Source organism: Scyliorhinus canicula, chromosome 7 (genome assembly GCF_902713615.1).
Source record: "Scyliorhinus canicula chromosome 7, sScyCan1.1, whole genome shotgun sequence".
Taxonomy (NCBI): Eukaryota; Metazoa; Chordata; class Chondrichthyes; order Carcharhiniformes; family Scyliorhinidae; genus Scyliorhinus; species Scyliorhinus canicula.
Window position 1 is genome coordinate 21,447,328 of NC_052152.1, and position 27,310 is coordinate 21,474,637.

Below are 27,310 nucleotides of genomic sequence, written 5' to 3' on the forward strand. Positions count from 1 at the left end.
GGAGTCTGCACGTTCTCCCCATGTCTGCGTGGGTTTCCTCGGGCGCTCCGGTTTTCTCCCACCGAAATACATGCTGTTAGGTCATTTGGACATTCTGAATTCTCCCTCTGTGTACCCGAATGTGGCGATGAGGGGCTTTTCACAGTAACTTCATTGCAGTGTTAATGTAAGCCTACTTGTGAGAATAAAGATTATTATTATTAAGATTATTATTATTTTATATTTTACCCCCCCCTTGCAATAAACGTTCAAATTGCATTTCTAATACCTGCAGTACCTGCATTCTGACATTTTGTGCGTCATGTGCAAAGGATTCCTACACAGATAATGCCCAATGGAGAGCTGTAGAAAGGCAGAATGTGAGGGGAAACAGAACGTAAGGGAAAACAGAATCGGGGTAGGGAGTGCCACACTGTTAATGTCACCAGGTTAACAATCCAGAGGCCTAGTCTAATGCTCTGGGGAGAAATATTCAAATTCCACCAATTCAATTCATAAATCTGGACTTGAAAGCTGGTCTTGAGAATGTTGACCACGGAACTATCATTGATTGTGTGGTTCACAAATGTCCTTCAGGGAAGGAATCCATGCCAGGCCTGGCCTACATTTGACTCCAGACACACAGCAATGTAGTTTCCTTCTAAATGCACTCTGATATGGCCCAGCAAGCCACTCAGTTGTATCAAGCCCCAATTAAACCTCAATGGAATGAAACTGGACAACTCACCCAGCATTGACCCATGCTTCAGAACTGGCAATGACAAATCCAGTCCTGTTGACCCTGCAGAGATCTACTTACTAACATCTGGGGGCTTGTGCCAAAATTGGGAGAGCTGTATCACAGAGTACCGCTTTGACAGAACCTTCCAAAATCCAGCGCCTCTGCCACCAAGAAAATGAAGGGCAGCAATTGCATGGGAACACCGCCAGCAGCAGGTGGCATTCCAAGCCACCCACCATTCTGACTCGGAATTATATCTTTGCTGTTCCTTCACTGTCGCAAGGTCAAAATCCTAGAACCGCCCCCCCCCCCCCCCCCCCCCCCCCCCCCCCGTCACAGCCCATTGGGTGTACCTACACCACATGGCCTGCAGTGGTTAAAGGAGGTGGTTCAGCACCACCTTGTCAAGAGCACTTAGGGATGGGCAATAAATGCTGACCTAGCCAGCGACGCCAACATACCATAAATAAAAAAACAGCAGCTCAAGAATTAAATTGGTCAATAAATGGGAGCCTTATCAACCACACGTTCATCCTGTGGGTGAATGAAAAATGGAAGCAAATTGCAGAAAGAGATGCTATTCCCCATGGACTAATCACATCAATTCTTAGCATCTTTGGTCTGAGATGCCCTGAGGATTGTGTTTTGTTCTGTGTGAAACAAGAGCTGGAACAAGTCAATGTTCTTGATTTTGTGCAGCATGGCGATGCTGGAATGATTGAAAACTGGCATTTTCTTTTTGTGAATTATCAAACTATTTGTGTAATTATTATGTACTGAAGTTTATTATTATATATAGTGGCGTGGGTGAGGAACTGTCAGTACTCCGCAAAATTTTCTTTCCATTGACTATAATTGGTAACTTTTGCGATTGATTGATGAGATTTAATAGAGTCTAATTTTAGATCTGATTCGTCAGTGGGATTATGCTCGATAATTAGATTGGTTCCTGTTTCTGAACTTCAGCTTGTGGGGGACTATGATTCGTTGGGGAAATGGGTGGATTGAATTGGCAATGATCTGATTGGTGGAAGGGAACTGCACTCTCCAATCCTGACATAAGAGGCTCAAGACGGTTTGAAGATACATCTGCAAGAGGCACCGCAGCAACTCGCCAAAGTTCCTTTGACAGCACCTTACAAATCCATGCCCTCTACCAAGCACAAGGGAAGCAGACATATGGTAAGACATGACCTGCAACTTCCCTTCCAAGCCACTCACCATCCTGACTTGGAAATAAATCCATTCCTTCAGCGCAGGTGGTCAAAATCCTTAAAAATTGGCTTCTTTGACCAACCTGTTTTAATACCTCCTTATAATTTAATAATATTTATTGTCACAAGTAGGCTTACATTAACACTGCAATGACCCTCTTATGGACTGACCTCAATAACACTACACCCCTGTATGCTTCCCCCGATGCCGATGTTTATGTAGTTACATTGTGTACCTTGTGATGCCCGATTATGTATTTTCTTTTATTTTATTTTATTTTCACGTACTTAATCATCTGTTGAGCAGCTCGCAGCAAACTACTTTTCACTGTACCTCAGTACACGTGACAATAAACAAAATCAATCAAATCAAGTTGCTGTGAAAAGCCCCTAGTCACCACATTCTGGCACCTGTTCGGGTATACTGAGGGAGAATTCAGAATGTCCAAATTACCTAACAAGCACGTCTTTCGGGACTTGTGGGAGGAAACCGGAGCACCCGGAGGAAACCCACGCAAACACAGGGAGAACATGCAGACTCCGCACAGACAGTGAACCACGCCAAGAATCGAACCTGGGACCCTGGAGCTGTGAAGCAACAGTGCTAACCACTGTGCTAACACACTGCCCAATTATGAGGCCCAGTATTTAATTTTTGTTTAAATGCTCCTGTGCAGTTTATTAGGATGTTTCACCATGTTAGAAATGCTTTATAAATGCATGTTATTGATGTTGTTGATATAAACTATCAAAATATCCATTTTCACCTTCGAAGTAGTGATTTTGCTTTGTGCTGAGTAGGCATTGCAGTGCTGAGAATGTGCACACACTTTCCATTCTATAATCGTGGACTTTCCCCCAAGCAATGAATTTTCTAATATTTAGCATTATTACACAAATTAATCATTCTCTTCTGTAAACTGGAAGTGCGAGGCACGAGCGACACTATTTGTTATCATGGGAGGGAGCTGGGAGATAACACTGTCACCATGACATTTCTGAGTGGCCTCATAAACATTATTTTAATGATACGTGGCAACTTTTTTAATAACAGTATTAATAATAATAAGGCAATAACTGTTTCACACTGAGTAATTGATCAGACTGGTTTGGGTGAGCTGCAAGGTTTAAATATGGATTTTTCATAAAGCTCATTAGAACTTTCATGACAGGAGGTTCATGACAGGAACATGGGGGGGGGGGTGAACAGGGGGCACGGTGGCACAGTGGTTAGCACTGCTGGCTCGCAGCTCCAGGATCCCGGGTTCAATTCCAGCCTCGGGTGACTGTGTTGAGTTTGCACTTTCTCCCTGTGTCTGCGTGGGTTTCCTCCAGTTTCCTTCCACAGTCCAAAGATGTGCAGGTTAGGTGGATTGGCCATGCTAAATTGCCCCTTCGGGTCCAAAAGGTTAGGTGGGGTTACTGGGTTATGGGGATAGGGTAGAGGCGTGAGTTTAAGTAGGGTGCTCTTTCCAAGGGCCAGTGCAGATTCAATGGGCCGAATGACCTCCTTCTATACTGTAAATTCTTAAAAGAAAAATTGTCGATTCAGTTACTGTCCTGTATTACCTTTTACTTAACAGTGTGTGGTGATCTGAATATCTGCTGGTATGTAAGGGTGTATAATAGTGTATAATCTGTATAATAGTGCTCGACAACCACTAGATGGTGGTTGGTTTACCGGAGCAGCACCGCGCGTGCTCCGCACAGAGAGGCGACTTCCGGGGGCGGGGCATAGTGGCGCCTGCGCGTTCTGAGTCCTGTAATGAAGATAGGGCGTATTCATTCGCGCCCGGCATTCCGGGTAGCCTTATCCACCATTATTCCGTTACGTTCCTCAGGGTGATAAATTGGTTCCGGCAACCAGGAGCTGGTTTAGCTCACAAGGCTAAATCGCTGGCTTATAAAGCAGACCAAGCAGGCCAGCAGCACGGTTCGATTCCCGTACCAGCCTCCCCGGACAGGCACCGGAATGTGGCGACTAGGGGCTTTTCACAGTAACTTCATTGAAGCCTACTCGTGACAATAAGCGATTTTCATTTTCATTTTCATTTCAGATGGCAGCACCAGATCTATGTATATAAACTACATTCAGAGGAGATTCCAATCTCTTTGTATCAGGAGTGAGTGTCAGCTTAGTGAGTAGGTCTAGTCAACCATTAATCTTCCATTATTGTTGTTGAATATTTATATTCACTATCCAATAAATGTTATTTGCTTAATTTGAAGACTGATAGTTTTACTGAACTACAACCATTAGACCATTCTGGAAGTAAGCAAAAGAGTAACAAGATATTACTGTCACATAATATAACATGGTACCAGATTTTGGCTTCAAATAAGACTAGCTAGGTAGATTAGGAAGATAAAGAAAAGAAGAAATTAGTAGCAACTATTCAACTGGAGAAGCATCGCAGCAAATGGATCCTTCGCAGAAAACCACCTTGATGGACCACACACAAGCTCCACATCACCTCAAGACAACCAGTAATCTAAACTCTAATTGGAAACTGTTTAAGCAACAATTTCAAATCTACTTAGAAGCTCCTGATTTAACTACCGCAACTGATGCTAAAAAAATTGCATTGCTTATATCAATGGCAGAACAGCATGCAATTGAAATATCTAATTCATTTCAATTCTCTGAAGGTCAAGACAAAGCCAAATTCGACGTAATGTTAAGTAAATTTGATGATCACCGTATGCCGTTTGGTATCATACCAGCATCTGAGATATTCCACAGGATCATAGAGCAAATGACAAAAAGAATCAAAGGTGTGAGGTTGTACGTTGATGACATCATCATTTGGTCCACAGCCAGGGAAGAACACATTCATCATTTAAACCAAGTATTCAAATGCATCAACAAGTTTGGACTCAAACTGAATCAAGCAAAGTGCACATTTGCACTGTCTTCATTGAAATTCTTGGGAGATACCATTTCTCATCAAGGTGTCAGACCTGATGATACAAAGATAGCAGCAATACAGAACATGAAAATTCCAGAAGGCAGGAAAGCTGTTCTTAGATTTTTGGACTTCGTCAATTTTCTTGGCAAGTTTATCTCCAACTTGTCAGCAAGAACAACTGCATTGAGAAATCTAATCAGAAAATCTACTATTTATGAGTGGACGCAGAGTCATCAGAAAGAATGGACAGATCTCAAATCACAACTTATAACTGCACCGATACTCGCTTTCTTCGATCCGAAAAGAGCAACTAAAAAATCCACTGGTGCAAGTCACGATGGGATAGGCACAGTTCTCTTACAAGATGAACATTCTGATTGGATATCTGTAGCATATGCTTCAAGAGCAATGACAGCAACAGAATGCAGATATCACAAATAGAGAAGGAATGTCTAGGTCTATTGACAGGAATACTCAAATTTCATGATTATGTCTATGGACTCCCAACCTTCACCGTTGAAACGGATCACAGGCCGTCGGTCCACATCATTGACAAAAATCGAAACGATATGACACCCAGACTTCAGTGAATAATGATGAAATTACGAAGGTATGGTTTCAATTTATACACCTGGGAAAGAGCTAACAATTGCAGACACTTTATCACGTTCCATTGCAACAGATAGCACACCAATGGAATTCATACGAGATGGAGAAGCTCAGGCTCAACTCCGAGCGGAGAACTTTCCTGCATCAGATGAAAAAGTGCAATTAATCAAGTCAGAGATGAAGAAGGACGCTACACTTCAGAGCGCCATGCACCATCTACAACATGGGTGGCCGAAGGGGCGATGTCCTCAATACCGTAACATACAATCAAATTTAACAATAGTTAATGTCTATTATTGAGACTAGACCAAATTGTTATTGCACAATATCTTCGGTCCGACATTCTAGAAGAAAATCACGTGAAAATCACTGGGCTAAATCGCTGGCTTTTAAAGCAGACCAAGCAGGCCAGCAACACGGTTCGATTCCCATACCAGCCTCCCCGGACAGGCGCCGGAATGTGGCAACTAGGGGCTTTTCAAAGCAACTTCATTGAAGCCTACTCGTGACAATAAAGCGATTTTCATTTTTTTTTCATACCAGAAAATCAGATGACATGCACAAGATTGTCAAAGTTTCAGATTCACCACCTCGTCAGTTAAGAAGATTGATACGACGACAAAGAAAACCTAACAGACTGAACATATAAAATACTGTATTATTATGTATAGTCGTTACTCACGTTTTGCTTGTACAGATATACATCGCATGATTTATACTTAATTTGTTGTAAAATTTTCTCTGTCGCATAGATATGTTAAAAAAGGGGGATGTAATGATCTGGATATCTGCTGGTATGTAAGGGGTTAACATCTGTATAACAGTGCTAGAAACCACTAGATCGTAGGACCAGATCTGTGTATATAGACTACACTCAGAGGAGATTCTGGCCTCTTCGTATCAGGAGTGACGGGTGAACAGAATGTTAGAGATATAGCTTAGTTGGCAAGTGTAGTTAATCATTATATATACTTATTCTTATTTATCTAATCTTCAGTTATCGTTGCAGAAGAATGAACAAACTCATAGATATTTATATTTGTTATTCAATAAATGTTATTTGCTTAATTTGAAGACTGACTGTTTTACTGAACAACAACCATCAGACCATTCTGGAAGTAAGCAAAAGAGTAACAAGATATTACTATCACGTAGCATAACACACCGACCAGTCCAATGTTTAAAATAAAATTGATATGAATTGCTTGTTCCATGCATTGTACGCTCTTCATAAAAATGATGGTGTGGTGGTGGAGGTGAAATTGTAACAGCGATAAAAGCAGCAGCACATGTGAAGTGCTTTCATTAGGTGCCTAATAATGCTATTGTTAAACCTTGAGAGACAGGATAGAAAGCAGCATAGTAAAAAACAAAAGGACGACTTGCTATATATAGCACTCTATTGAAAGGAAATCTTTGAAAACACCTCAAATGCATTGGGGAAGTGATGGTTGCTTTGTAGGCAATGTCAATGCTAATTTCACAAAATATATTTAGACAATATTTTTAAACGTAGAGAAAAAAAAGTTTAAATGGAAATCATACTCTGGAGTCTCAGGTATGAGGTTCATTGATATTATCCACTGATTTTCTCAGAGAAAGAAACTAAATAATGGGAATGGTGTAAAGTGTAATGATAATCCAGTAAAAACCTGATTCCAAAACAACAACAAGAACAAAAATTCTTGCATTTATATAGTGCCTTTTTCTGTCATGAAAACATTTTATAGTGGTTCATACTGTACATTATTTTTTATGTAAGGAAACCTGCCATCCATTCTGTGCCAACACCACCCTATAAATAACAATGAAGCAAATTTTATGTTAATATGTTTTGGTGATATCGTTTAACACGGCGCAATGTTAGCCAGGCAATCAGGAGAATTCCTGTTCTTCAAATAAGGTCATGAAATGTTAACATCTGGCAAAAAGCGCAGCTTAATATTGCCACTGAGAATACTGCATGTGCTAGACCTAAACTAAAGCATAGCATTGTGGATAGCACAATTGCTTCACAGCTCCAGGGTCCCAGGTTCGATTCCGGCTTGGGTCACTGTCTGTGCGGAGTCTGCACATCCTCCCTGTGTGTGCGTGGGTTTCCTCCGGGTGCTCCGGTTTCCTCCCACAGTCACAAAGATGTGCAGGTTAGGTGGATTGGCCATGATAAATTGGCCTTAGTGTCCAAAATTGCCCTTAGTGTTGGGTGGGGTTACTGGGTTATAGGGATAGGGTGGAGGTGTTGACCTTGGGTAGGGTGCTCTTTCCAAGAGCCGGTGCAGATTCGATGGGCCGAATGGCCTCCTTCTGCACTGTAAATTCTATGATAATCTATGATAATCTTAGGGTCCAGAATCCTGCAGCTTCATTTCTAACAGCACCGTGGGTGCACCTACACCAGATGGACTGCAGTGGTTCAAGATGGAAGCTCACCGCCACCTTCTCAAGGGCAATTAGAGAAGGTCAATAAACATTGGCCTAGCCAATGACGCCCACATACTGTGAAAGAATAATTAGGAGGAAGACTGCCATTTATATGACAACCTTTTGAAACCTCAAGACACCTCAATGCGCTTTAGAGCTAATAACATGCTTTTTGAAATGGGGGCACTGTCATGATTTAGGAAATGCACCAACATCTTTGTGCACACAAGCTTCCACAAGCAGCAATTTAATAATGACCATATAACCTGATTTAAAGATACCCGTCGATGGATAAATAGTTGTCAAAACAACAGAAGAACTCTCCGCTCTTCTTAAAAATAATGTTGTGGAATATTTTATATCCATCTGGAAGGGAAGATGGGGACATGGTTTAATGTTACATTGGACGGGATGACTCCTCCAAATGTGCATCACGCCTTCAGTACTGCACTGAAATGTTGGCATAGGTTGTCTGCTCAAAGATCCTGCAGTGAGACTCAAACCCACAGCCCCTCTGATGAGTGAACTGCCACTGAGATAAGTTTGTAAAATTTGGAATCCGTGTAATATGTCAGAAATAAATTTAGTCCAATTACTCCACTTGACAACGCAGTGTTTTTTGCAAAACAGCTGTGCTGAAAAATGTTTTGCTCTCGTCTTTCCTTATTGTGGAACAGAGATGAATCCTTCAGCAGGTGGCTCTTTATAGCACATTGCTACACATTATGAACACCTCCCGCCATAAACGTCTTGCCCCGCTCAGTCCTTGTGGTTCCAATCCATACAGGAAATCTCTAAATGCAACAGATGAGTTGAGATGACATTAAGTAGGGGGAAGAGGAAGAAAAATGATAGTGTTAAGGCAGAGTACAGATCCATGTTCTTCAGGATTTAGACCATATGCCCAATTATGGATGTAGACAGTTAAATGTTGACTTTGAAAATAAGAGACGTTACCACTCCAAATCGTGTTCTTTCCCTTTTTTGATGCAGAGCAATTATTTTGGTGAACTTTGTGCTTGCTCGGTGTGATATGTCACTGACAGGAGATGAAAGATCTGTTTACCTTTGCTACCACTGTCAACACTGGCTGCTTCCAGGTCACTGAGAGGTCAGATGAAGTGTAATTTGCATTTACATGACCCTCAACCTCCAGAATAGCACGCTCTATTGTACTAATAATGGCAAATTGACATATTAGAGCCAGTTAATGAGCACATCTCTGCTCTGGGTCCCTACTATTTTATAATCTTTATTGTCATTTTTTTCATTTCATTTTTCACAAGTAGGATTACAATGAAGTTACTGTGAAAAGCCCTAGTCGCCACCTTCTGGCGCCTGTTTGGGTACACCGAGAGAGAATTCAGAATGTCCAAATTGCCTAACAGCACGTCTTTCGGGAATTGTGGAAGGAAATCGGAGCACCCGATGCGACCCATGCAGACACGGGGAGACCATGCAGACTCCACACGGACAGTGACCCAAGTCGGGAATCAAACCTACGACCCTGGAGCTGTGAAGCATTTCCTCAAGAACGTTCATCCAAAAATATGCAGATGTTTCTGAGAACACATTTGTGGTGTTGTCTGGCAATCATGCAATTGGGGATTTGACAAATGGGAAGTGGAAAAGCAAACAGCAGTCAGATTTAGCTGCAACGATCATGCCAAAAAAAACAATAAAAATAATTTCAGTTTTCAGAACTGCAAAAATTCCCAAGTGTCAAAGGCAAAGTTAAGAAATGTGCATTCAAATTGAAACTGCTCAGCTTGCTTAAGAACAATTAAAGCAGCATTCAAGTTGAGTTTCTTTTTTGTGACTGAGTGCAAGTACAGACCTGGAGATGAGATGCTTTTGGGAATAATGCGGTTAATTTATACTCGAATCTGCAGTTTTTCGAGAGGCAGCCAAGTTTCAAATCTATATCGTCTAAGTCTAGTCGATTGAGTTTGAATTCAAGCTTAATGAGCTCTTTTAAGTTCGTCCAAAACTTCCCCAATGTAAACATCTGTATGGGTTCATTATGAAAGTACATTGGATTTACAGAACAAAATGCTGTTGTTTATACTTCTCAAGAGTTTCCTCCCATCCTGACTCATCTAAAACAGAAAGAAAAAATGCTGGAAATCTGGCAGCATCTGTGGAGGGAGTTATGGGGGGCGATTCTCCCAAATGGAGCCCAAGTGTTCGCGCCGCCGTGAACGCTGTCACATTTCACGACTGCGCGAAACGGGCACGGGGATGACTGATTCTGGCCCCCACAGGAGGCCAGCACGATGCTGGAATGGTTCACATCGCTCTAGCCTCCCTTCACGGTGCCAAATGGGCGCCGCGCCAACCCGCGCATGCGCAGTTGGGCCGCGCCAACCTGTGCATGCGCGGGGGACTTCTTTAGCGCACCGGCCCCAACTCAACATGGCGTTGGTGTTCAGGGGCCGGCCGCGCAGGAAGGTAGACCCAGGGGGGAGAGGCCGGCCCGCCGATTGGTGGGCTCCGATCGCAGGCCAGACGCTATCGGAGGCCTCCCCCCACAGGCCGACCCCCGACCGTTCGCGCAGAGTTTCTGCCGGTAGCGACCAGGGGTGAATGGCGGCCAACCGCACCGGCGCAAATGGCGCCGATTCTCCGCACCTCGGAGAATTGCACACCGGCATTGGGGTGTCATGGCGCGGTTGTGGCGATTCTCCGGCCGGCGCGGGGCTCGGAGAATTGCCCCCAACGTTTTCACCCTTTATCAGAACCGGGGAAGGGTAGAAATGTGATGTCTTTTATGCTGTCATAAAGGGCAGAGGGGCAAGTGGAAGCAAAATGGAAGGCCAGGGATCAGGTTGGAGGTGGGAGAGATTAAATGACAAAGATGTAATGGAAAACAAGCATTTGTAAAGATAGCATTAAAGATTAAAGTAGGTGTTAATAGTGGAATAAAGGTCAGCAATGTCTGCAAGCAGAATAGCAGAATATTAGCAGTAGAAAAAGGGCAGGGACAATTTGAAGGCAAAAACATGTGAATTAGATATAAAATGGCAATGGATTTGGGGGTGTGGTTGAAAATAGTGGACAGAATTCATGATCTGAAGCTGTTGAACCCTACCCTTTTAAAAAATGAATTTAAGGGATGTGGTCGGCACTGATCAGGCCTTCATATATTCCCTGTCTCTAGTTGCCCTTCAGAAGGTGGTGGTGAGTTGCCGCCTTGAACCGCTGCAGTCCTTCAGATGTAGGTAAGCCCACTGTGCTGTTAGGGAGGGAGTTCCAGGATGTTGTCCCAGTGACAGTGAAGGAGCGGTGATATATTTCCAAGTCAGGGTGGTGAGTGATTTGGACGGGAACCTCCAGGTGGTGGGGTTCCCAGTTATCTGCTGCTCTTGTCCTTCTAGATGCTGGTGGTCGTGGATTTGGAAGGTGCTGCCTCAGGAACATTGTTGAGTTACTACAGTGCATCTTGTAAATGGTACACACGGCTGCCACTGTTCGTCAGTGGTGGAGGGTTTGAATGTTTGTGGAAGAGCGAGCAATCAAGCGGGCTGCTTTGTCCTGGATGGGTGTTGAGCTTCTTGAGTGTTGTTGGAGCTGCACACATCCAGGCAAGTGGAGAGTATTCCATTATATTCCTGACTTGTGCCTTGTAGATGGTTGACGGGCTTCGGGGAGTCAGGAGGTGAGTTACACACTGTAGGATTCCTCACCTTTGACCTGCCCTGGTAGCCACAGTATTAATATGGCTAGTCCAGTTCAGTTTCTGATCAGTGGTAACCCCGAGGATGTTGATTGTGGGGGATTCAGCGATGCTAATGCCATTGAATGTCAAGGGCAATGGTTAGATCCTCTCTTGTAGGAGATGGTTATTATCTGACGCTTGTGTGGCGCAAAGGCAACTTGCCACTTGTCAGCCCAAGCCTGGATATTGCCAGGTCTTGCTACATTTGGACATGGACTGCTTCATTATCTGAGGAGTCCTGAATGGTGCTGAACAGTGTGCGGCCATCCGCAAACATCCCCACTTCTGACCTTATGATGGAAGGGAGGTCATTGATGAAGCAGCTGAAAATGGTTGGCCCTAGGGCACTACCCTGAGGAACTCCTTTACCTTTGTCTTCTACTCTTCCTTACACACCTTCCCTGTTACCAGTCTGCACGTTTACAAGCAGGCTAAAGAAGGGACTGGCTTATAAAACTCCAAAATGATCAATTCCGGTCTATAAATAATGCCTTTTTTTTCTAGTGACTGGTAGTCTCTCCAACCATACTAATTTCGACCAAAAGTTATTTCTGCCTAGAATTGATTTTTTTTTAATTGTGCCGTGGGACAAATTGGGACAGACGTGTCAGCCGTTATAACGAAGCTGGCGATGGAGGAACATCACCGCTTTCATCTCTACACACTGAATGTAAAAGTGAGTGGGCGTTGTCCAAATACACCACCATGTTTCTCGTGTGTTATGTAATTCCTCACAAGGTCCGATTTCAGCCCAGTGAGCTGCCACTCCGCCACTCTCTGCCTGTCTATTCAGCCGTCACACATCGATGGCTTTGATTCTTTACGTTTAAAGAGGTCAGCAGCCCCCTTGTCCACTTCAGGAACTGCCACACCCCAGAAACCGTCAGGAATTAGCTTTTGGACAATTGGAGAAAGCCAGTCATTCAGCTCGGGTTCCCTGTTTTCTTTTAGGCAAAAGGAGCATTTGCAAAGCTGCATGGATCATTTAAAAAAAAATAATGTGCATAACCCGTGCTTCCTGCAGCAACTTCCCCAAACCCCCCATCCGAAGGGGCATCTATCCACAAGCCTCACCCATTCGGGGTAGATCCCCCCCCGCCCCACCCCACACACACACTGTAATTGTTAAACTAATGGGACTTGGCCACGCTTGCTGTCAAATGTAACACAAGAAGCAGCATCGTCTTGGAGATTGTCAGAAAAAGAGAAATCCCATTTTATGGGCAATTAATTCACAACCCCCCCCCCCCCAACCCTTTTTAAAATGGCAATCTATTTGGAAAACGGCGTTTTTTACTGGGGTTCCGGGGTTGCTGTTGTCGCTGGTTGGGAATTTTCAGTGAAGTTTACAATGAAGGCTTCAGGGACACAGCTGAGAGAAACTTTCAATGTTTTGGGTAGCAATTGCTTTATCGATTGGATACATCTCCCTGGCAGCGCTCCAGGGCTCAATTCAACCCCTCCCCCCGGGACTGAAACTGACCCGTTCAGTTACCTCCCCCCCCCCCGCCCCCCCCACTCTCTCCCCCTCCCCTCCCACCATCCGCTGTTGCTGAGCAGAAAGCGCTGTCCTCGGTGCTGATGCCGACACTGTAGCCATGGAGACACCAAGCAGCCTGGCCAGAAATGGGAAGCTCTCCGTGAGCAGGAGATCTGACAATACTTCCATCACCCTCTGTCTGCATACATTAAACTCTCCCATATTCTCCCCGCACATTCATGCACCCGCGTTAGAATTAATAACTCCCCCCCACCCCCCAAACCCACCCACCCCCATCTGTAACCTGGGCTTAACACTGCTGCTCTGGACTGTATTTAAGAATGGTAGTTGACACAATCCAATAGCGTTTCAGAGGGAAAAAATTAATAGCCTCCGCCTTTTAACTAAATATTACAAATGTCCCTCCCACTATGCTCCTCTTCTATCCTGAATCGACACTTAAACGTACAATGGACCCTGGCATCCAAATAGCACAACATATAAATTGTGGAACTTATTTTCCTGCCCCCCACCCTCTCTAATTTAATTATGTATTGATCTGCTGTGTTCTCTATTCATCCTAATCCCCTCCAACACACGATAAAACATCACCGAGACACCGCAGGTAAACTGACTGCAGTGCAATGCAAGAATAGATATCTCAGCGAGCATTTTGCCCATTCTAATAATGCCGCTTTCTCCCTTCCTCTCACCCCCTCGCCCCTTTCGCGCGCTCTCTCTATTAAAACACACACACACACACGAACAAACACACACTTGGTCCGGAGTTTGAGAAAAGGTTAAAGGACTCACCAAAAAATCGGGGGCATTCACATCACAGTCCAGGGTGTTGAGGGGCAGATGCGAGATGCCCCTTCACCATTGCCAACCACAAGAGTTGGGCAAAGGGGGGAGGAATCGATGCAGATTCTGTCTTGGTACAAGGGAGGAGGGGGGACGCTGGGGATCCAACATCAAACGGAAAAGAAATGAAAGAGACCAAAAAAAACAGCTCCCAAATGTCCACGTGAAGGAAACGTCACCAAAACCGTGGATTAAATGAATTCTTCAGAGTTGAACATGGACATGAACATTGAACCAGTGAACAAAGCAACCTGCGGAAAATGACTGAGCACAGCGCCCTGTGCTGGAACACAGGAGAAAGTGATCTCCAGATTGCTAAGAAAGCCGGCAGATGGGGAGGGGAAAGTGTTTCAATTTTATGACCGTTTTCTTAAAGGGGAAAGACATTTTGTGAGAGGCTCGCTCCCATTTCCAAATATTGAATGGTTTTTCTTTTTACATAGCTGTAACGCAGTGTTCACGTCAAGCCATTCAACCACCCTGACTGGGAAATATATCCCTTGCACTGTCCCTCCCTGACAGCACTGTCGGTGGGGTCTGCACCACGTGGACTGTAGGGGTTCCGCATGGCAGCTCACCATCACCTTCTCAAGGGCAATGAGAGATGGGCAACAAATCCTTGTCTAGCTTGCCCATAAAGTGAATAAATAAACAAAGCAGGAGTGGACCATTCCACATCGCCTGTCCAATCTACCTCTCCATTAGATCATGGTTATTTTATTTTTCCAATGAAAGGGCAATTTAGCGTGGCCAATTCACCTACCCTGCACATCTTTGGGTTGAGGGTGTGAGACCCACGTGGACACAGGGAGAATGTGCAAACTCCACACGGACAGTGATCCGGAGCTGGGCTCGAACCCAGGTCCTCGGCGCCATGAGGCAGCAGTGCTAACCACTGCGCCATCATGCCACCAATTGGATCGCGGTTGATCTGAATCTCGACTCCTTGGCTTGGCTGTTTAAGCGATTTCACGATTAAAACTCTGTCAGTCTTAGTTTGTAAAATTTCAGTTCAACATCCAATCTCAACAGAATTAAATTTTGTTTCCGGGTGTAGGGGGGGGGGGGGGGGGGGGGGGGGGTTCGGTGAGAGTTGGTGAGAATTCCAGAATTCCACCAGTTTCCTGATGCTACCTCTGAATGGTCTCACTCTGATTTAAGGCCCCCCCCCCCTCCCCCCATCTCATTGTTGTGGGCTCTGTAAACGCTTGCAAAAACAATCCCATGCTTGGCTTGTGGTCGTTGTACGCTTCTGGTCGAAGATAAAAGTCAAGCCTGTTGACCTGTGCACCATAGAGGGAGGCCATTTGGCCCATCACATTTATATTAGCGCTGTGAAAGAGCTGTCTAATTAGTGCCTGTTCCCTGCTGCGAACATTTTTAAATCTGTGAGCAATTACATTTTGAAAGTTACGATTGAATCTACTTTCATCATCTTTGCAGGCAGTGTCACCCAGATCACAACATCTGAATCTGTGTGCGCCAACTCCAGTTTAACCTTTCACTGAACAAAAATCAACATCCAATCAGGTTCGCTACTTTGCAGAAAATGGAGCTAATGGGCACAGTTGACTTGTCAAGCGGCATTGCGTCCAAATATTGGGTATAAGGTTTCTGACCCTAATGATCAGCTGAGTGCTCACAAAAAGCAAACAGCTTTGGAAAGTCACAGGTAAGGTCACCAATTATTTATTTATTTTTATAAATTCAGAGTTCCCCATTTTGTTTTCCCAATTGAGGGGAAATTTAGCATGGCCAATCCACCTACGCTGCACATCTTTGGGTTGTGGGGGTGAAACCCACACAGACATGGGGAGAATATGCAAACTCCACACGGAGAGTGACCCAGGGCCGGGATTTGAACCCTGGTCCTCAGCGCTGTTGGCATCAATGCTAAGCACTGTGCCACCCCAGGTCACCATTTATAATGAGTGCCCAGTGTGTGTGATACATCCTCACGAGACTGGGAAAGCTCTGCCCATGAATCACCTTGCATTTCAACCTCAAGGTCCACGCAGGGCCTGAATATTGACGCGAGGCAGTTGGAGGCAGTTTCAGAAGTGAATGGGATGGGAAATTCACAGAAATTGATGTTGGTTTGGGATCCCAATGTCAACCCACTGTCTTCCTGCCTTCTCCAGGGTGGCATTGAAAATGATCCGGGAATCTCCTTGGATTTGCTGGGCAAGCAGTCAAGAGGTTGTTGCGATTGTTAAGGAGACAATAATGAGGTCCTTTAACCCACCCTCAGGACCTTCCTGCTGCCAGTCTTCACCATGGCATTGCAGCAGCTTATGCAGCTCTGCCATCTGCCTCTGAGGGTCAGGTGCAAAAGTGACACCAATAGCAGCCAGCAGGAGGTGCTGCAGCCACTGCCCTCTCTTCAGCCACATGGCCCTCCTCAGGGCAGAGGACATGGGCACAGAGATCCAGCTGGAAGGAAGTTAGACCCCCCCAAAAAAGAGGCTACAAGCAGAGGATCAGTTCTTTCAACATATCTGAGCTTCAGGAGGTTTGCACTCTCATGGGCAATGTTGGCAAGGCCAGAATTTGTTGCAGTCACTGATTGCCCTTGAGAAGGCAGTGGTGAGGACATTGACTTGAACTGCTCCACTGGGTGAGGGGCTGCTGTATTATTAGGCAGCCTGTTCTTGTCTCCTGGTTATTATTTAATGCATTGTCTGCTGTTTGGGTAAATATAAAATATCCCACAGCAGCTGTTCTCTCAGTGAACACCGAGCAAAGCTATTCTTGGGTGCCTTGAAGGCAATAAAAATTATCCACATAGCATGGAACAAGGGTTACGTGTAGACAAGTGACGACAAGTTCCTTCCTTGAACGGCATTCACAGAATCGGGGAATCACAGAATATTACAGTGTAGAAGAGGCCCTTCAGCCCATCAAGTCTGCACCGACACATGAAAAACACCTGACCTACCTACCTAATCCAATTGGCCAGCACTTGGCCCATAGCCTTGAATGTGAAGACGTGCCAAATATTCATCCAGGTAGTTTATAAAGGATGCGAGGCAAACTGCCTCTATCACCCTCCCAGACAGTGCATTCCAGACCATCACCACCCTCACTCCAGCTGAAGGTGCTGGCCCACCCGAGGTGGTTTCCCCCCTAACCCCGCCTCCCAAGAAAACAACTCGGAGGAGAGCTCGATGAGCACTGTGGGGCATGTGCCAGTGGTGGGTATAGCCGAGACGCTGCGGAACATGTCCCAGTCTTAGGCGGGCATTGCCAAGGTGCTGCAGAGCATGTCCCAGTCTCAGGTGGGTATAGCCGAGACACTGCAGAGCATGTACCAGTCTCAGGTGGGTATAGCCGGGACACTGCGGAGCATGTCCCAGTTTCAGACGGGCATTGCCAAGGTGCTGCAGAGCATGTCCCAGTCTCAGGTGGGTATAGCCGGGACACTGCGTAGCATGTCCCAGTTTCAGACGGGCATTGCCAAGGTGCTGCAGAGCATATCCCAGTCACTCAGGAGCATCACTGAGGGCGTTGACGCTGTGCTGCAGACATTGGGGAGCCGCCAGGGCTGGCAGAGCCAGATGACGCAGGGGCAGCTGGAGATCGATCCAGCTGCCCCTCTATCCCGAGGTGAACCCCAGTTGCCTCAGGGCACTGACTAGGAGGAGGGGGCACTGGGTATCGACCCAGAGCCATCCTATGAGTGGGAACAGCGGCCACCAGCTCCCCTGCATTCCACCCTCCTTGACAACGGCACGTCTCGCAGTCAGTGTGGCACCATAAGACATAGGAGCAGAATGAGGCCTTTTGGCCCACTGAGTCTGCTCCACCATTTAATCATGGCTGATATGTTTCTGATCCCCATTCTCCTCCCTTCTCCCCAGAAGACCTGATCCCCTTATTAATCAAGAAAGCATACGGAATGCTTGCCTTCATTGAATGGGGCATCGAGTATAAAAACTGGCAAGTTATGCTGCAATTATATAGAACCTTGGTAAGGCCGCACATGGAATATTGCACACAATTTTGGTCACCACACTGCCAGAGAATGTGGAGGCTTTGGAGAGGGTGCAGAGGAGGTTTATCAGGATGTTACCTGGTCTGGAGGGTGTTATCTATGCAGAGAGGCTGAATAAACCCGGACTGTTTTCAGTAGAACGACGGAGGTTGTGGGGTGACCTGATTGAGGTTTACAAGATTATGAGGGGCATGGATAGAGTGGATGGGCAGGCACACTCTTTCCCAGGGTGGAGGGGTCCGTCACTTGGGGCCATAGGTTTAAGATCTGTAGGGCAAAGTTTAGAGGAGATGTGCGATGCAGGTTTTTTATACAGAGGGTGGTGAGTGCCTGGAACACGTTGCCAGGGGAGGTTGTGGAAGCAGATACATGACGTGTTCAAAGGCATCTTGACAAGCACATGGATAGGATGGGTATAGAGGGATACAGCACTAGGAAGTGCTGAGGGTTTTTGCCAAGGGTGATAACATGACTGGTACAGGCTTGGAGGGGCGAGGGGCCTGTTCCTGTGCAGTATTGTTCTTTGTTCTTTGCTCTTTGTTCTTTGTTCTTTGTACTTTGTTCTTTGTTCGAATTAAGATCCTATCTATCTCTGTCTTAAAGACACTCAGTGACTTGGCCTCCATAGCTTTCTCCGGCAAAGAGTTCCACAGATTCACCACACTCTGGCTGAAGAAAACCCTCCTCATTTCTGATTTAGAGGATCGTCCCTTCAGTCTGAGGCTGTGCCTTCATGTTCTAGTTTCTTCTACTAGTGGAAACATCCTTTCCACGTTCACTCTATTTAGGCACAGTGGGGCATGTGCCACCACGTCCGACAGGAGCATCAAAGACCACGGGACGTAGCAAGCAACTGGCTACCTCCACATCCAATGTGCATCCTGGGGACACACCTAGATGCAGTGGTAGAGCGTGGAAGGCTAAGCATGTTGGGATCATTGAGAGGGTGCGGGAGGGGAAAATAGAGTGTAAGGGGGAGGGTGCATTTGTGGGGGAAAGGGTGGGGGAAGGGGTGGGGAGAGTGGGGCAGCACCATCGGGAGTGTAAGGTAGTTGGGGACACTTTTGTTACCGATTCAAATTTGTTGACCCCAATCAATATGACGCCTATGGCAGTTTATTCTGCTCAGCGGGCCAAGCACCAATCCCATGTCCCATCTCCCCGGACATGGAGGTCCTGGACTCCTCCTTCTGGGGGGCGGAAGAGATGGGGTTGGGGAGAGGAGGAATGACAGATGAAGGGTCATAGTTGAAGTGGGTGAGGATGTACTGCTGTGCAACACCAGAGTGGTTGTGGCATCGGAACTGCATTTGAGGAATCTGATGTGTCTCTCAATGACAGATCAGGTGGTTGCTTGGGTCTCATTGTATCGGGTCTCCGCATCGGTCACTGCCCTCCCTACTGGCGTCATTAGCCAGGTCCTCAGCGGGTACCCCTTATCCCCCAAGAGTTAACCGACCATCCTGCGGTGACTCTTGAAGAGGTTGGGGATGTCTGACTGCTCCAGAATGTAGCTATCATGCAGACTCCCTGGGAAGCGGGCCCACACGTGCATGATTTTCATGTGGTGGTCGCACATGAGCTGGATGTTCAGGGGGTGGAACCCCTTCCTGTTGATGTAGGGCACTCCCTGATGACCTTGTGAGCACAAGGTGACATGTATGCCATCTATTACCCCCTGGACCTGGGGAAATCCGTTGATGGTGGACAATCCTGTTGCCTAGGCATCTTGTTGGATCTGGTCCACGTCAACCTTTTTATGGTTTTCTTTCCGGGCAAACAGGGCATCCGTGACTTTACGTCTGCACTTGTGGGCTGCAGCTCATGGGATGCCACACAATTCCCCGCTCGAACCCTGAAATGACCCTGAGCTTTAGAAATTCAGAGCTGCGGTGACCTTGACAGCCATCGGGAGCGAGTATCCTTCACCTCCACATGGTGCCAAGTCTGGGAGGACATAGCACAGTGCTGCACCATCCCCTTGTTGAGACGGAGTCTCCTGTGGCACATGCTGCCCATCATCTGTTTGAAAGATTAGCAACGCCTCTACACCTTGGGCTGTTGCCGGCCCCACCCCCTCTGCGACCCTCCCTGGCCTGATGGGTGGCCGGGTCCTCAGGGTGTGGGGCAGGGCCCTGCACATGGGCTGCTGCATCCACCTCTGGTGTCCGGCCCCTTGGCCTGCCGGTAGCACCACTAGGACAAGCTCCGTGGGTTCCACGATATCATCCATATCATGGATTTGGGAGAGGGTGTAGGACTGACAACCAGCGATGTCTTCCACTCCGGAGCCTTCCATGTCCCCATTGCTCCCCCGCCCTCCGCAAACAACCCCTGCCAACCGGCACACCCTGCCCATGCAGCCCCGGATGCAGCTGGGGCCCCTGGTCACCGGACCCCACACCCTGTATCTCAGACACCTGCAGGTAACGTTACCTGGACAGGGTGCTGGTCCCCTCCCTGGCGCACTCACCCATCTTCCAGCCGCCAAAATGTCACTGGTGCTGACCCCGGCCGCTGAGTGTTTCGATGTTGCCGCTGTGTCCCTGATGTTGTTTGCTACAGTGTTCAGGCAATGTCCAGGCATCATGGTCTGACTGGGAATCTGGGCATTAACTCCCACATGCTACATGGTACGCCTATCGAAGAGGATCCACTTGGGAAATGTGAGGTACTCACTTTACTATGATTGCCAATTTCCAATGTGCAATAGCCTTCAGGCGCACATCCAGAGGCCTCCACAGGGTCAATGGGAGGTGTGGGTGGGTTGGTGGGGCAGGCGGGCAGGTGTTTGGGTTGCCACCGGAATGGGAACACACAATCCAGGGGGTGGCATGGTAGACACGTGGGTGCTAAAACAACACCTCCCACCCCTCCTCAGCCGAGGCCATGGGCAGGGAGCACCCCCTGCTCCGCAAATCCTCCTCCCCCTTGATCACCTTGATCGAGGATAGCCCCACCAGGATTCCCACCCCTCTCCGAGCACCAGGGCAGCAACCTCGGTGCCTGGCCCCTTTGCCTGTGAGCGAAGACAGCTACTCACCTCCTCGGGTCCATGCAGCAGCCTTTCCACTCTCACCTTGTTTTTAAAAGGGAATACTAATGGGTGCCTGCGTGACCATTTATTGTGTTAGATGTTAGATCACGGGAGGCCGTTAGATCACGGGAGGCCGTTAGATCACGGGAGGCGTTAGATTACGGGAGGCTGTTAGATCACGGGAGGCGTTAGATTACGGGAGGCTGTTAGATCACGGGAGGCGTTAGATCACGGGAGGCTGTTAGATCACGGGAGGCTGTTAGATCACGGGAGGCATTAGATCACGGAAGGCCATTACATAGGGGGTTGTTCCAGTTAATTGTATGGAGGTTTGGCTTAAGTAGTGATGATTGGTTTCTCGCCATGCTACGGCGGGATTCTGATTTCGGCAAAGGGAACGGGCCAGTTAGATCGCAAACCGATCGGCTCCCGGCGCGGCTCTCGTTTTTGACCTCTCCCACGATTTAACAGCCTCGTGGCGCTCTCGCTTAAGCATGACGTGGCCATTAAATCACAGCCATCATCTCTCCTTACTGTAATAACTGACACCTTAAGCAATAACGCTAAGCCTCCTCCTCTTTGACCCTTCCTCTGTCTCACTTGAAGATTCTATATCCCGGATGCTGAGCTGACAATCCTGCCCCTCCCTCAACCACATCTCCGTGATGGCTGCTATATCATAATTCCACATGCCAATCCTCCCCCTGAACTCATCCGTTTTACCTTTAAAACTCCTGGCATTAAAGTAGAGGCCACCCAGCCTGGTCTTGCTCCCTTGAAACTTACTATTGTGGTATTCCCTCTGACTTGTTTGCTTTTCCGTGTTATGCTGAGTCCCTATTCTGCCAACAGTCTGTGTCCTCTCCCCTTGCCGAATTAGTTGAAACTCCTCCCAACAGCACTAACAATCCCACCAGCAAAGATGTTAGTCCCACTCTGGCATTACTGAACCAATTAGATGTTTATAACACACTAGAGGTTTAACAGTTGTTGCCTGCTGTTAACTCACAAATTCACTCACTATTGGCCATTGTGGGGTTTGAACGCATGATTAGATAGATTGCTTAACAATTCCAATAACCACGAGTATACTCTCACCAGGTCCAACAGAATTTAGCTCTGTGTCCTGTACTCACTGTCCTAATTAACTAATAATCTCACATTGAATAATTTTTAATAATTCTCACAGTTACCCATTTTCCTCTTTTAGACTTTCCCTGTTTATTCAGATGACTCTTCTGTCTCTGCCATTAAAAATTGGATCTTGATAAACATTTTACCAACAGAATATATAAATTCTCAAATGAAATGTCAATTATAAGGGGGAACAGATTCAAAGTGAGAGGGGGGAAAAGTTTAAAGGAGATATGCAGGGTCAGTTTTTCATGGAGAGCGGTGGGTGCCTGGAACACGCTGTCAGAGGATGTGGTGGAAGCAGGCACATTAGCAACATTTAAGAGGCATCTGGACGGATACATGAATAGGGAGGAAATATAGGGATATGAACTGAGTAAGGGCAGAAGGTTTTTTTAATTAAGGCATCGTGGTCAGCATGGCTTGGAGGGCCGGAGACATGGTTCCTGTGCTATACTTTTCTTTGTTCTTTGTTCATTGTCCATTGTTCTTAGAAATGTGCGGAGAATAGTTTGGTGAAAGTTTCTACCACTTTAAAGGTTGGTCTGGTAAATGAGTTTACTGGCACACCACCACTCTTCTGCAAACCCCCCCCCCCCCCCCCCCCCCCCCCCAAAGCTTTTGCTTCTGTCACCTGGGTCCCCGTAAGTTGCAGCTCACTGAGCCCATCGCTCTGCATGGCTGGGAACTGCGTAGACTCTAAGAATAAAGCCTAATTCCCTCTGAAACCTGTCAAACAAGCTTATAACTGACAATTGTTACATCGCAGAATTAGTGCAGTGTACATGCAGGCCTTTCAGCCATCGCCTCTGTACTGGCTCCCCGAGTGAGCAATGCACCTAGTGCCAACCCCCTGCCTTCTCCCAGTAACCCTGCACATTCTTCCTTTTCCAGATAGAAGTCAAACTCCTTTTTGAATGTCTCGATTGATCCTGCCTCTACCATGGTCTCAGGTGCTTCATTCTAGCCCTTAGCCATTCGCTGCGTCAGCGAGTTTCTCCTCGTGTCATCTTTGCTTATTTTGCTAATTACTTCAAATCTGTGCCCTCTCATTCTCAATCACTTCATGAGTAGGAACACTTTCTCTATTTCTCTGTCCAGACCTATCATGATATTGAATACTTGTAACAAATCTCTGTCAACTATGATACAACATTTTTTTTAAAGATACTGCAGTGGTCATCATTATCAAAGAAGATTGAATGCTCACGAAAATGACCATTCGCTTATTAGCTTTTTGAATGACCTTCACCACTTCAAACACATTACCTAGAAAAGGCTCTGATGATTTGGAACCGCAGACAGTGTGCAACCATGGTAGTTTCGAAAGGAAAAATGGGGAGATAAAGATGTTGGAACGTTAACTTACTTTTCTTCAGTGGAGTTATTGATACGGCCTTCTGCAGGCTCGGCTACTGGTTGCTCATTCACTTTGCAATCTTGTCCTTCAGATGAGGAATTATAACATCCTATTGTAACCAGCAAAGAAAATGGGCCTTTAATGACACCTACAAGGTCATGAGTGACGATAAGAAACAATTTTGGATCATGCTTGTTGCTTTGAAGGCTCTATTTTAAGTGGTGCGATAATATATCAAAGCACATTGTTTGTGGCTTTACGCCCTGTGAGAAAAAATAATCACGCTTCCTGCGCAAAAAACATCAGCTTCGTCATGAGAGACAAACTTTCCAAAGACCCCACCCCCCATCAGAGGGGGTGGGGTGGGGGTGGATCCAGGGCTGGGTTTAGAGAGGATTGCTCATGCTTCTGAATCAGCAAGACTGAAAGGATCTCCGGCAGGTTAAACTGCCTGAAGCATTGAACTGTTGAACGTTACTTGTCAGGGTGGATTGTACCAGTCTGTGGCCACAACATAGAAGTTCATGAGCTGCTGGTGCTTTTGAGGATTAAGTTCCAGACATTTCCCCGCCAAATTTTCTATTCTTTACTTTAATGGGAGGAAATGTCCGCAGGCCAACTGAGCTTTGAATTGGATTATCACCACCTGCAAAGCTCCACATTCTGAATGTGGAATATAACCCACGGAATCTGGATCTCTGAGCTTGTTCTTTACACTCTTCCTGCACCGAGTGGTGTATGAGGCAGGCAAAACACTTGTTCTTTCTGTAGCTAGTTTTTTTTTCCTGGAAGAGGTCAATGGCCACCAGAAACTGTAGCTGGGAGTGCACCACTCCACTTTAAGCATGGTTGACCAGGACACTCTCCCACTCCTTACCCCTTAGAACATAGAACAGTACAGCACAGTACAGGCCCTTTGGCCCACGACGTTGTGCTGACCATTTATCCTAATCTCACATCAACCTAACCTACACCCCTTCAATTTACTGTCCCTAATGACTCTGACTGCACCACCTCCTCTGGCAGTGCATTCCATGCACCCACCACTCCCTGTGTAAAGAACCTACCTCTGACTTCTCCCCTATACCTTCCTCCAATCACCTTAAAATTATGTCCCCTCGTGACAGCCATTTCCACCCTGGGGAAAAGTCTCTGGCTACCCACTCTGTCCATGCCTCTCATCAGCTTGTACACCTCTATCAAGTCACCTCTCTTCCTTCTTTGCTCCAGTGAGAAAAGCCCTAGCTCCCTCAACCTTTCTTCATAAGACATGCCCTCCAGTCCAGGCAGCATCCTGGTAAATCTCCTCTGTACCCTCTCCAAAGCATTCACATCCTTCCTATAATGAGGCGACCAGAACTGGACACAGTATTCCAAGTGTGGTCTAACCAGGGTTTTATACAGCTGCAGCAAAACCTTGCGGCTCTTAAACTCAATCCCCCTGTTAATGAAAACCAACACACCATTCGCCTTCTTAACAACCCTATCAACCTGGGTGACAACTTTGAGGGATCTATGTACGTGGACCCCAAGATCCCTCTGTTCCTCCACACTTCCAAGAATCCTGTCTTTAACCCTGTATTCAGCATTCAAATTCGACCTTTCAAAATGAATCACTTTACATTTATCTAGGTTGAACTCCATCTGCCACTTCTCTGCCCAGCTCTGCATCCCGTCAATGTCCTGTTGTAATCTGCAAAAGCCCTCAACACTATTTACAACCCCTTGCCACAGGTATAGTGGAAGGATTTACAGGTTCAATGTTTTGCCATTTTATGAATGCATCTTCCAAGTTCATCAGGTCCTGGGGTGGGCCTCGAACTCAGAGCTTTTGGCTCAGCGAAAGCAGACAGAAACACTACCCAATGCACCACAAGACCACCCCATTGTGTATAATACTTAGATGTTGGGCGGAATTCTCCGCTCCCCACGCGGCGTGGGAGAATCGTGGGAGGGCCTCCTCACATTTTTTACGTCCCCCTGGTGCCCCCAGCAATTCCCCCCCCCCGGGTTCGGAAAAATCGCCGCTCGCCGTTTTGCACGGCGAACGACGATTCTCCGAATCCGATGGGCCGAGTGGCCGGCCCTTCACGCCCGTTTCACCACGGCAGCAACCAAACCTGGTTGCTGCATTTGTGAAATGGGTGCCAGATGCCTGTTTGGGGCATCTAGGGGCCTGATTGGCACGGGAGCACCACGACTGTGCTCGGGAGGGGACAGGCCCGCGATCGGTGCCCACCAATCGTCGGGCCAGCATCCAAAACAGACGCACTCTTTCCCCTCCGCCGCCCGGCAAGATCAAGCTGCCACGTCTTGCCGGGCAACTGAGGAGAAAGATGGCCACCGCGGATGCGCGGTTCGCTCCGTCTGCGCGGTTCGCGCCGTCTGCGCGATGAAGTCATCCGCGCATGCGCGGGTTGGAACCGGCAACCCGCGCATGCGCGAATAACCTCACAAATGTGCCGTTTTGCGCGTCAATTCCGGCGCGACAAGGTCGCGGCCGGGAAAGACGGAGGCCCACTCCTAGCCCCCCGGGTGGGGGTGAATTAGGTGTGGGGAGCGGGCTCCGAGGCCGTCGTGAACCTCAGCCGATTTCACGACGGCCATCCCGATTTTTATCGGGAGCGGAGAATACTTCCCGATATTCTTTTGAGAAAGTACTGAGTTGTAATAGTCATTATGAGCTCTCTGTCATAATACAGTATGATGGTGCACAGGCAGACATTGATTGACACACAGGATGGCCAATGAACACACAGAACACAGCAGCCAATCACCAGACAGGACACGGCCTCTATAAAGCCAGAGGGCACTAGTTTTTCCCCCTCTCTTGGGATGCAGCCTCTGAGACAGTCAGAGCCTGTGAGCAACAACACGAACATCCCACCATGTGGTAGTAAGATAGTCTGGTCAGGTTAGCCTCAGGTCTCCAGTCAACTCAGCAGTGTCAACCCACAGTTAAAGTATGTTTAATTGTTAAGAGTTCAATAAAATTGGGTTGCATTTCTCCAAGTTTTGGAAGCCTGTCTCTCTCACTGCTGCAGTAAACACAGTCCTCGCAGACCCAGCTTACCCAGCACATCATGGTACCAGTGCGCGATGTTAGAGTTTGACGGACCCCTCTCGAGATAGTCTGCCTTTGACCAGCGATCAGCCATCCGGTAACATGGACAGCGTCCGCCCTCCCCCGCCGCTCCGCATCGCCGGCAACCTCGGTGCCAACTGGAAGATTTTTAAGCAGGTTTCAGCTATATCTTGAAGCCACCGACCTCGAAGCTGCATCGGATGCCAGAAAGATCGCTCTCTTCCTCTCTACAGCCAGGGACCACGCTATCCACATCTTTAACTCCCTCACCTTTGATGAAGGTGAGGCCAAGTCCAAGTTCAAAACAGTTCTGCTGAGTTCGACAGCCACTGTGACATCTAAGTCAACGAGAGCTTTGAATGCTACATGTTCCAGCAGAGACTTCAGGGTGAGGATGAACCTTTTCAGTCCTTCTTAACCCATCTCCGTATCCTCGCGCAATCCTGTAACTACGGCTCCACGTCCGACTCCATGATCCACGACCAGATCGTTTTCGGGGTCCACACCTACCCCCTTCGCCAGCAGCTCCTTAAAGTGAAGCAGCTCACCCTCGCCATCGAGACCTGCGTCCTACATGAGCACGCTACTAACCAGTACTCCCATATTAAGGCGGCAGAGACAGCGTGGCAAGGCCCCCACGATGCAGAGCGGGTGCAGGCCGTAAAACAGCTCCAGGGCCTGAGTCTGGATGAGGGCAGCCATTTCGCGCGCTTTTCCAGGGCTCCTGCGCATGCGCGCAACGACCGAGGGGACGGCGAGGCCGA

At 47.2% G+C, this 27,310-nt stretch overlaps 1 protein-coding gene across 1 annotated transcript in view; it reads right to left on the reverse strand.

Annotated features, from left to right (window-relative positions):
- The window catches only part of kcnj6 (potassium inwardly rectifying channel subfamily J member 6), a 141,327-nt gene extending 127,111 nt beyond the window's left edge, over positions 1-14,216 (reverse strand). The window contains exon 1 of the mRNA XM_038801495.1: positions 13,886-14,216. The gene's annotated coding sequence lies outside the window, so the exon portion shown is untranslated. The remainder of the gene's footprint in view (positions 1-13,885) is intronic.
- Between the last annotated feature and the right edge of the window lie 13,094 nt (positions 14,217-27,310).